Raw genomic sequence first — 7,631 nt, forward strand, 5'->3', positions numbered from 1 at the left:
ATGGCTATGGTCTCCCCTCCGTCTTTACTGATGGTACAGACTTTCGGGTTCTCGTGGCTTGAGGGCAGTACGGTGTACGGGTCCTTCTCCCACTGGTCGTCCAACTTGTGGAGCCGTCTTTTCCTCTTCAAGACCTGCTCTCCGGGTACCAGGGGAACAGCGGGAGCATACTGGTTGTAAGTTTTCTCTTGTCTTTCCCTAGCCTGACAGAGACTTCGCTCCACGCTCTCCTGTACTTTCCGGTACTGCTGCTGCCTCTCTGTGTCCCAGTCTGCCTCTGGTGAAGTGTCCTCGGGTGTCAGGACTCCCATTTCCAGGTCAACAGGTAACTTACCAGGTCTCGCCCTCATTAGGTAAGCCGGGGTACAGTTGGTGGAACCTACCGGGATGTGGTTGTATAGGTCCACTAGATCGGGCAGCTTCTCAGGCCACAGACTGCGTTCTTCCAGGGGCAACGTTTTCAGGAGATCCATTACCACCTGGTTCATTTTCTCACAAAGTCCATTAGTTTGCGGATGATAGGGTGTCGTCCTTATCTTCCGGCAGCCATACAGATTGCAGAATTCATGGAAGACCTCCGCTTCAAAGGCAGGTCCCTGGTCCGTCAGCACTTGGTCCGGGTACCCGTGTGGACGGCAGAAGTGCTGCTGGAAGGCTCTAGCTGCTGTTTGAGCCGTTAAGTCCTTAACGGGGACGACAACCAAGAACCGGGAGTAATGATCCACAATGGTTAACGCGTAGACGTAGCCACTTCTGCTTGGGGTCAGTTTTACATGATCCAAGGCTACCAGTTCCAACGGCTGCCGGGTGACGATGGACTGCAGGGGAGTCTTCTGGCTGGCACGGTCCTTCCTTCTTAGGTTGCACGGGCCACAGTCTCTGCACCACCTCTCGATGGTTCCCCTCATGCCTACCCAGTGGAACCGCCCACGCAGCAGGAACTCCAGCTTCTTCCATCCGAAGTGTCCAGCCCCGTCGTGGTATGCCTCCATCACCATGGCTGCGTCTCTCCGTGGCACCACTACTTGCCAGATTAGTTCATGCGTCCGGGAGTTAACCATTCTGCGGCACAACTTCCCCTTGTAAAGGAACAGTCGACTCTTCTCAGCCCACAGTTGCTTGGCTTCCTCCGGAGCGTCTGGGTCAAGGCGAGCCTCTGGCCGAGTCAGCATCTCTTTTACCAGCCGGACGGCAGGGTCACTGTCTTGCGTTTCCTCCCAGTTGTAGTGAGGCAAGGGGTTAAACGTAGCGGCTTGCTTACTCCTTACCCGATGGGAATACTGGATAGTCCCATGACGGTGGAACGCGGGGAGTTCGACTTCTTCCAGTCCCTCTGGATCTTCTCCTACGTCCGGTAGGTTTGGCATCCCGGACAGGGCGTCCGCGTTGGTATTGGAGCGTCCTGCCCGGTATTTGATTGTGAACTCGTAGTTGGACAGACGGGCCATCCATCTCTGCTCTAGGGCACCGAGTCTTGCCGTGTCCAGGTGTGTCAACGGGTTGTTATCCGTGTACACGGTGAACCGGGAAGAAGCGAGGTATTGCTTAAAGCGTTCGGTGACTGCCCACACCACTGCCAGGAACTCTAGCTTAAATGAGCTGTAATTCTCAGGGTTTCTTTCGGTGGGTCGCAGTTTTCGGCTAGCGTAAGCGATTACTCGTTCTTTCCCCTGCTGGATCTGGGACAGTACGGCTCCTAGCCCGATGTTACTTGCGTCGGTGTAGAGGATAAAGGGCTGGCTGTAATCAGGGTACGCCAGGATTTCATCCCCCGTGAGGGCCATCTTCAGCTGGCGGAAGGACTCTTCTTCTAACTTCTCCCATTTGAAGGGCGGCTTCTGGTTCTTGGCCTTCCGGGACTGGCCTATCAGGAGGTCCTGCATAGGAGCTGCCTTTTTGGTGAAACCGGGGATGAATCTGCGGTAATAGCCTACCAACCCGAGGAACTGCCGCACTTCCTTTACACTGGAGGGACTTGGCCATTCCTTAATTGCGGTGATCTTATCAGGGTCGGGAGCCACTCCGTCAGCGCTCACCACGTGTCCCAGGTACTGCACCTTTGGTTTTAGGAGGTGACACTTGGAGGGTTTTACCTTTAGGCCGTAGTTTGCCAGAGCTTCGAACACTTCCGCCAGGTGTTTCAGGTGGTCCTCATAAGTCTTGGAATATACGATGACATCGTCCAGGTACAACAGGACCGTCTCGAAGTTTCTGTGGCCCAGACAGCACTCCATTAATCGTTGAAAGGTTCCTGGTGCGTTACAGAGTCCGAACGGCATGCAGGTTAACTCGCTAAGTCCCATCGGGGTGGTGAATGCGGTCTTCTCCCGGTCCGCCTCTGCTACAGGAACCTGCCAGCACCCGCTAGTGAGATCCAAGGTAGAGAAGAAGTTAGCAGATCTTAAAGCAGCCAAAGACTCCTCTATCCTTGGTAAGGGGTACGCATCCTTGTGTGTGATACGGTTGATTTTCCGGTAATCTACACACATCCTCATGGTGTTGTCTTTCTTTTTGACTAAGACTAGTGGAGCTGCCCAGGGGCTACAGCTATCCCTGATCACCCCAGCCTCCTTCATGTCCCTAAGCATCCCCTTGGCGTGTTGGTAGTGTGCAGGGGGTATGGGTCGGTATCTCTCTTTTATGGGAAGATGGTCTCCCGTGGGGATGTGGTGTTCTACCCCCTTGACTCGCCCGAAGTCTAACGGGTGTTTACTAAACACTCTCTCGTACTCTTGAACCACCCGATAGACTCCCTGTCTCTGGTGTGAGGGAGTGGAGTCAGTACCCAAATGTAGTTGCTGACACCAGTCCTCCATTGTTTCCTTAGAGCCGTTACTTTCCTCCGGGGAAGATGGAGGCAAGGGTTCTACTGACTGTATGGAATTTTGATTGATGGTATACAATTTGGCTAGCGTGGCATACCGGGGCAGATACACTTCCCTCTTCCCGATATTTATTATGCGAACGGGCACCCTCCCATGGCGTACATTGACCACCCCCCGTGCTGTCAAAATGGTGGGCCTACTGTCTGAGTAAACGGGTTCTACCATTGCCTGGTAATCTCTACCTCTCAGACCAATAGCTGCCCGGCACCAAATCATCATTTCACTTTTTGGGGGCATGGCAATAGGGAAAGGGTCACACATTCTTACGCTACCAATCTCACCACCGGAGAGTTCTATCTGTTGCCGCCGCATCAGTGCCCGGATCTCTTTCTGGAGCACTCGCTGCTGGCCGGAGCTGGCGTTCTTGGCAACCTGTTGTAAAAGGAAAATCACCTCTGCAAGACAATTTTCAATTACATTAGTTCCTAGAGTTATCTTTGGGTGACTCTCGTGTTTGTCAATGTCTACAATGATCAGTCCCTGTGCTGCCAGTTCGACTCTACCGATTTTAATGGTCACCTCTTTAAATCCAATCTGTGGCACGGGCTGACCATTGCTGGCGATGATACTCAAGTCGTCGTCAGGGTAGCGGGTGATATCCGAGTCATTCCAGTACTGCTTGAAGAGCACGTACGGGATAGTGGTGACCTGTGACCCGGTGTCCAATAGGGCACTCATAGGGATGCCATCCAGTACCACAGGCAAGACTGGACGTCATCCCACATATCTGTCGCGCCAGTTCGATGGGCCTGATGATCTTTTTCCTGGGGGTTGGCCCTCTACCCCAGGTTGTGCCAGTTTAAAGGACAGTACCTTGCCATATGTCCGGGTTGATTGCAGCGGCGGCAGATGGGTTGTCCGTCCTCGTTGTATCGGTCGCTGGGTCTTCCTCTGGCCGGTGGGGTCCTCCTTGGTCGACGCCACGGGATGTCCTCCGGTCCGGATGCCAGCTGGATCTTCCCTGGAGTGGAAACCTGTAAAGACTGCACAGTTCGGGTTAGCGCAGCAACGCTTTTAGCTAGCTCTTGGACCTGATGGTGCAGGTCTGGAGCCGGGTCATTGTTCAAAGCCTGCGCATCAGCTCCCACAGGCCCTGCCGACAAGGGCGCCGCCTCCTGGTGGTAAGTGGTAGTGGGGCGTCTGTGGGTCACAACGCCACCTGGTGCTGGTTCTCGGAGCACCCGGATGGCTCTGTCCTTGAACTGTGCAAATCCCAGATGAGGGTCCTGTAAGGCCATTGCCCGCAACTGGGTTCGGTGGGCATTGCAATATAAACCCTCTATAAATTGTTCAGTCAACAGCCTGTCCTCGTCTCCCACGCCGTCAGGGTCGGTCTGCTTAATGGCTCTCAGGGCCTCTTGTAGGTTCAGGGCATAGTCCCTTATACTCTCGTGTGCTCGCTGCTTGCACCCGTAGAATCTAAGCTTGATCTCGGCTGAGGTGCGGGTATCAAAGGTGTCCCTCAGCCGGGTTAGTATCCCCGCAACAGTCCTTCCCCCAGGTGGCCAGGACTTTACCTCCCTTTGGGCTGCCCCGGTTAATTGGGCGACCAGGATGCTCACTTTTTGCTCTTCTGTGAGGGGATACACCTGGAAGAGGCTATCCAGCTTTTCTCTAAAGTCATGCAGGGTATGTGACTCCCCTGAGTACTGGGGTAGCCAGGCTGCCCCCGGGATATAGGGCATGGTGAAAGGCATGACTGCAACAGCGGTGGCGCTGGCGGGGGTTGAAGCGGTGAAGCTCTCCTCCGTATCCGACATCCTTCTCCCCCCTAGTGGACCGTGGCCTACCTTGCGATGATCCTCTTCCATAGGCCGCGGCTCCGCAGTGGATCGTCAGGGTTGAGGACCTTCCGTCGCGCTCCTGTGACGTCGGCGTCTGCTGGGCTCCTTCCAGGACCTTACGCAACGTCCGGACGTGAGGCGGGGCTTCAGTTTCTCGCGCGCTTTCGGAGTCTACGCCCCTCTTCTTCCCGCGCGGCGTCCTCAAGATGGCGTCCAATGGCGGGAAAACTCCACGGCTGGCGGGAAGAAGGCCGAAGATGGCGCCGAATGGCGGGAAAACTCCACCGATGGCGGGAAGAAAGCGGAAGATGGCGCCGGATGGCGGGAATCTTCACCACAGGTAAGTTTGAACAGTCTTTTTCAGGCACGCAGTACCCGGTGGTTGCGGGCACGAAATCCTGCCGACTACGCCAAAAGTTGACGCACCCCTGGGCCTTGGTCGCGCGGCATCGCGCACACGGGAGCTTACCCGGAGCCGGATCTGTTGAGGGTTGTAGTCTCGTGGCGGTGACCCGGTCCGTGCCCAGGGAGTCAAACTGAGCGGCGATGTATTAGCGGTAGATGTTGGACGACTACGCCACCCGTTGAATGCAGCGAAGGAGCTGCCGCTGCAGGGCAGACCGCTGAGGCCGGTGGTAGGATTGTGCAGCGTGATAGTATCACCCCCAACGGGAGGGGTATGGCCTCAGGGCAGCCGACGTGGATGATGGGGGTAGCAGGAATCACTCAGAAACGATGCGGTGTAATTCAGGGTCTTTACTGGTGATAAAGATAGACCCTCCCGGAGTACTGGCTAGCGATCGGGGCCTGGTCAGTCCTTGAGCAGATGGGATCTCCCCTGGCCAGGCGGAGTTGTAGGCCTCCCAAACTGACTGTACTCTTCTGGCTACCTTGCTAGAGGCGGGTATAAGTAGCCCACGTCCCTGAGTGTACCGTGTGGTGCTCACCCGTATGGCCGGTGACTCGGGGCCTTCTAGTGGCGTCCGCTCCACGACGGCGGTGCTGGTCCCACGCGTGTGACCGTGCCTTCGGGTTTCTTGGCCAGAGGACCTGAAATCCCCTGCCGGGCGGTTTCTGCTGCTGGGTAAAGATTAGTCCCCACAGCCTCGGACTCCGGGTCCGGTGATAGCTTCTCAGTCAGGGCGAGCTCTGCAGCTGCCAGCCCCTGACTCCTTATAGCACTGCTCCCACAGAGCTCCTGATGTTCTTTTCCTAGATCTGCTTCTCTTCTCTACTTCTTCTCTACTCACTAACCCTGCCTCAGCCCTAGGTTTATATAGGGGAAGTTCTTCCCCTCCCAGGACTGGGCAGGAGGTGTGGCATGCACAGGATCCCTGACCAAGAGACCTCCCACCTGCTCTCAGACATAACATTGCTGTTACTGTGGAAACCAGACCCCTGGGGTGCCACACACATACTATAAAAAGGATGTACAATTACGGTAGTTTGCATTAAAGGGCTTCTTTGTTTAAAACACACCGATCCATGGGCTCCACAGAATCGGTGATAACTTATTGATTGTTTGGTCCGACCATTGGAAACTGCACAGATCAGAAGACTGGGGAAGTTTTATCCCTGACAGGACAGTTTAATCGACATTTTAAAATAGAGCTGCAGGTGCGATGTCTGACCGCAGCTCCATTCATTCTTTTTGGGGCTTCCAGAAAAAAACAAGTGCAGTGCTCACAGCCACTGAGGGAATGAATGGATCAGTGGTCAAGTCGCACGAGTGGCTCCAGTCTAATGGGGAGAAAAGTTCCACATTCTACCGATCAATGGGGGTCCCAGCAGTCAGACCCCCACCAATCAATAAGTTATGACTTATCTTGTGGAGAGGTGATTACTTGTTTTCACCAGAGAACCCCTGTAAGTGCATCTTGTTTCAAGTATTTAATTACTAATGGAAATAAAGAATCTTCTCCTAATTAATATCATAGAGAACAATGATCGCCATACACAACACAATCCACTTTACCAACACTAATAATAACACATACAAGGAAGAAATCCCAGCACACCATGAACAGACCACACATTTCCGGCATATAGCGACCAAATAATATCACATACAAGGGACAAATACCGCCACACTGTGACCAGACCACATAGTGACCGAATAATACCATACACAAGGGAGAACTACTGCCACACTGTGACAAGACCACATATTACAGTGGCGTACCGCCAATGGCGGCAGGCCACGCCACTGCTATGGGGCACATGACCGGAAGGGGGCCCGTGAGCCAGGAGGGCCCCAAACAGCGTGGGAACCAGGAGGATAGGTGAGTATTGGGGGGGGAGGGAGGTTTCGGCGGTGGAGGAGCGAGCACACACGGTAGCCATTGCTGCAGCTACCACGCGTGCCTGCTGCTAAAGGGATATGAATATTCCCTCTTCTCTACTCCCATTGGCATGGAGAAGAGAGAATATTCATTCTCTTAAGTAGCGGGCAGGTGGCTCCTGCTGTCAGTGCCCGCTGCTAAAGAGAAAGCATATTCACGCTTCTCCACGCCCATAGTCCCGGCATGGAGAAGCGTAAATATGCCGGCAGCAGCTCACCTCGGCGTCTGAGAGGGCGCGTTGCTCAGATGCCGACATGAACTGCAGCAGACAGGACTCAGCGCTGGAGGAGAGGTGAGGAAGGAAGGTGAGTATAAGTGTTTATTATTTTATGTGTGCAGTGATTGGGGCCATACATAGTAGGATTGGGGAATGAGGAGGCCACACATACCAGGATTAGGGGAATTTGGGAGGCCACACATACCAGGATTGGGGGGGTATTGGGGAGGCCACACATACCAGGATTGGGGAGGGTATTGGGGAGGCCACACATACCAGGATTGGGGGGGGGGTATTGGGGAGGCCACAAATACCAGGATTGGGGGGGATTGGGGAGGCCACACATACCAGGATTTGGGGGGGGATTGGGGAGGCCACACATACCAGGATTGGGGGGGGGGTT

Source organism: Phyllobates terribilis, unplaced genomic scaffold (assembly GCF_046119375.1).
Source record: "Phyllobates terribilis strain yellow unplaced genomic scaffold, ASM4611937v1 Scaffold_1__5_contigs__length_1240528914, whole genome shotgun sequence".
NCBI classification, from domain to species: Eukaryota; Metazoa; Chordata; class Amphibia; order Anura; family Dendrobatidae; genus Phyllobates; species Phyllobates terribilis.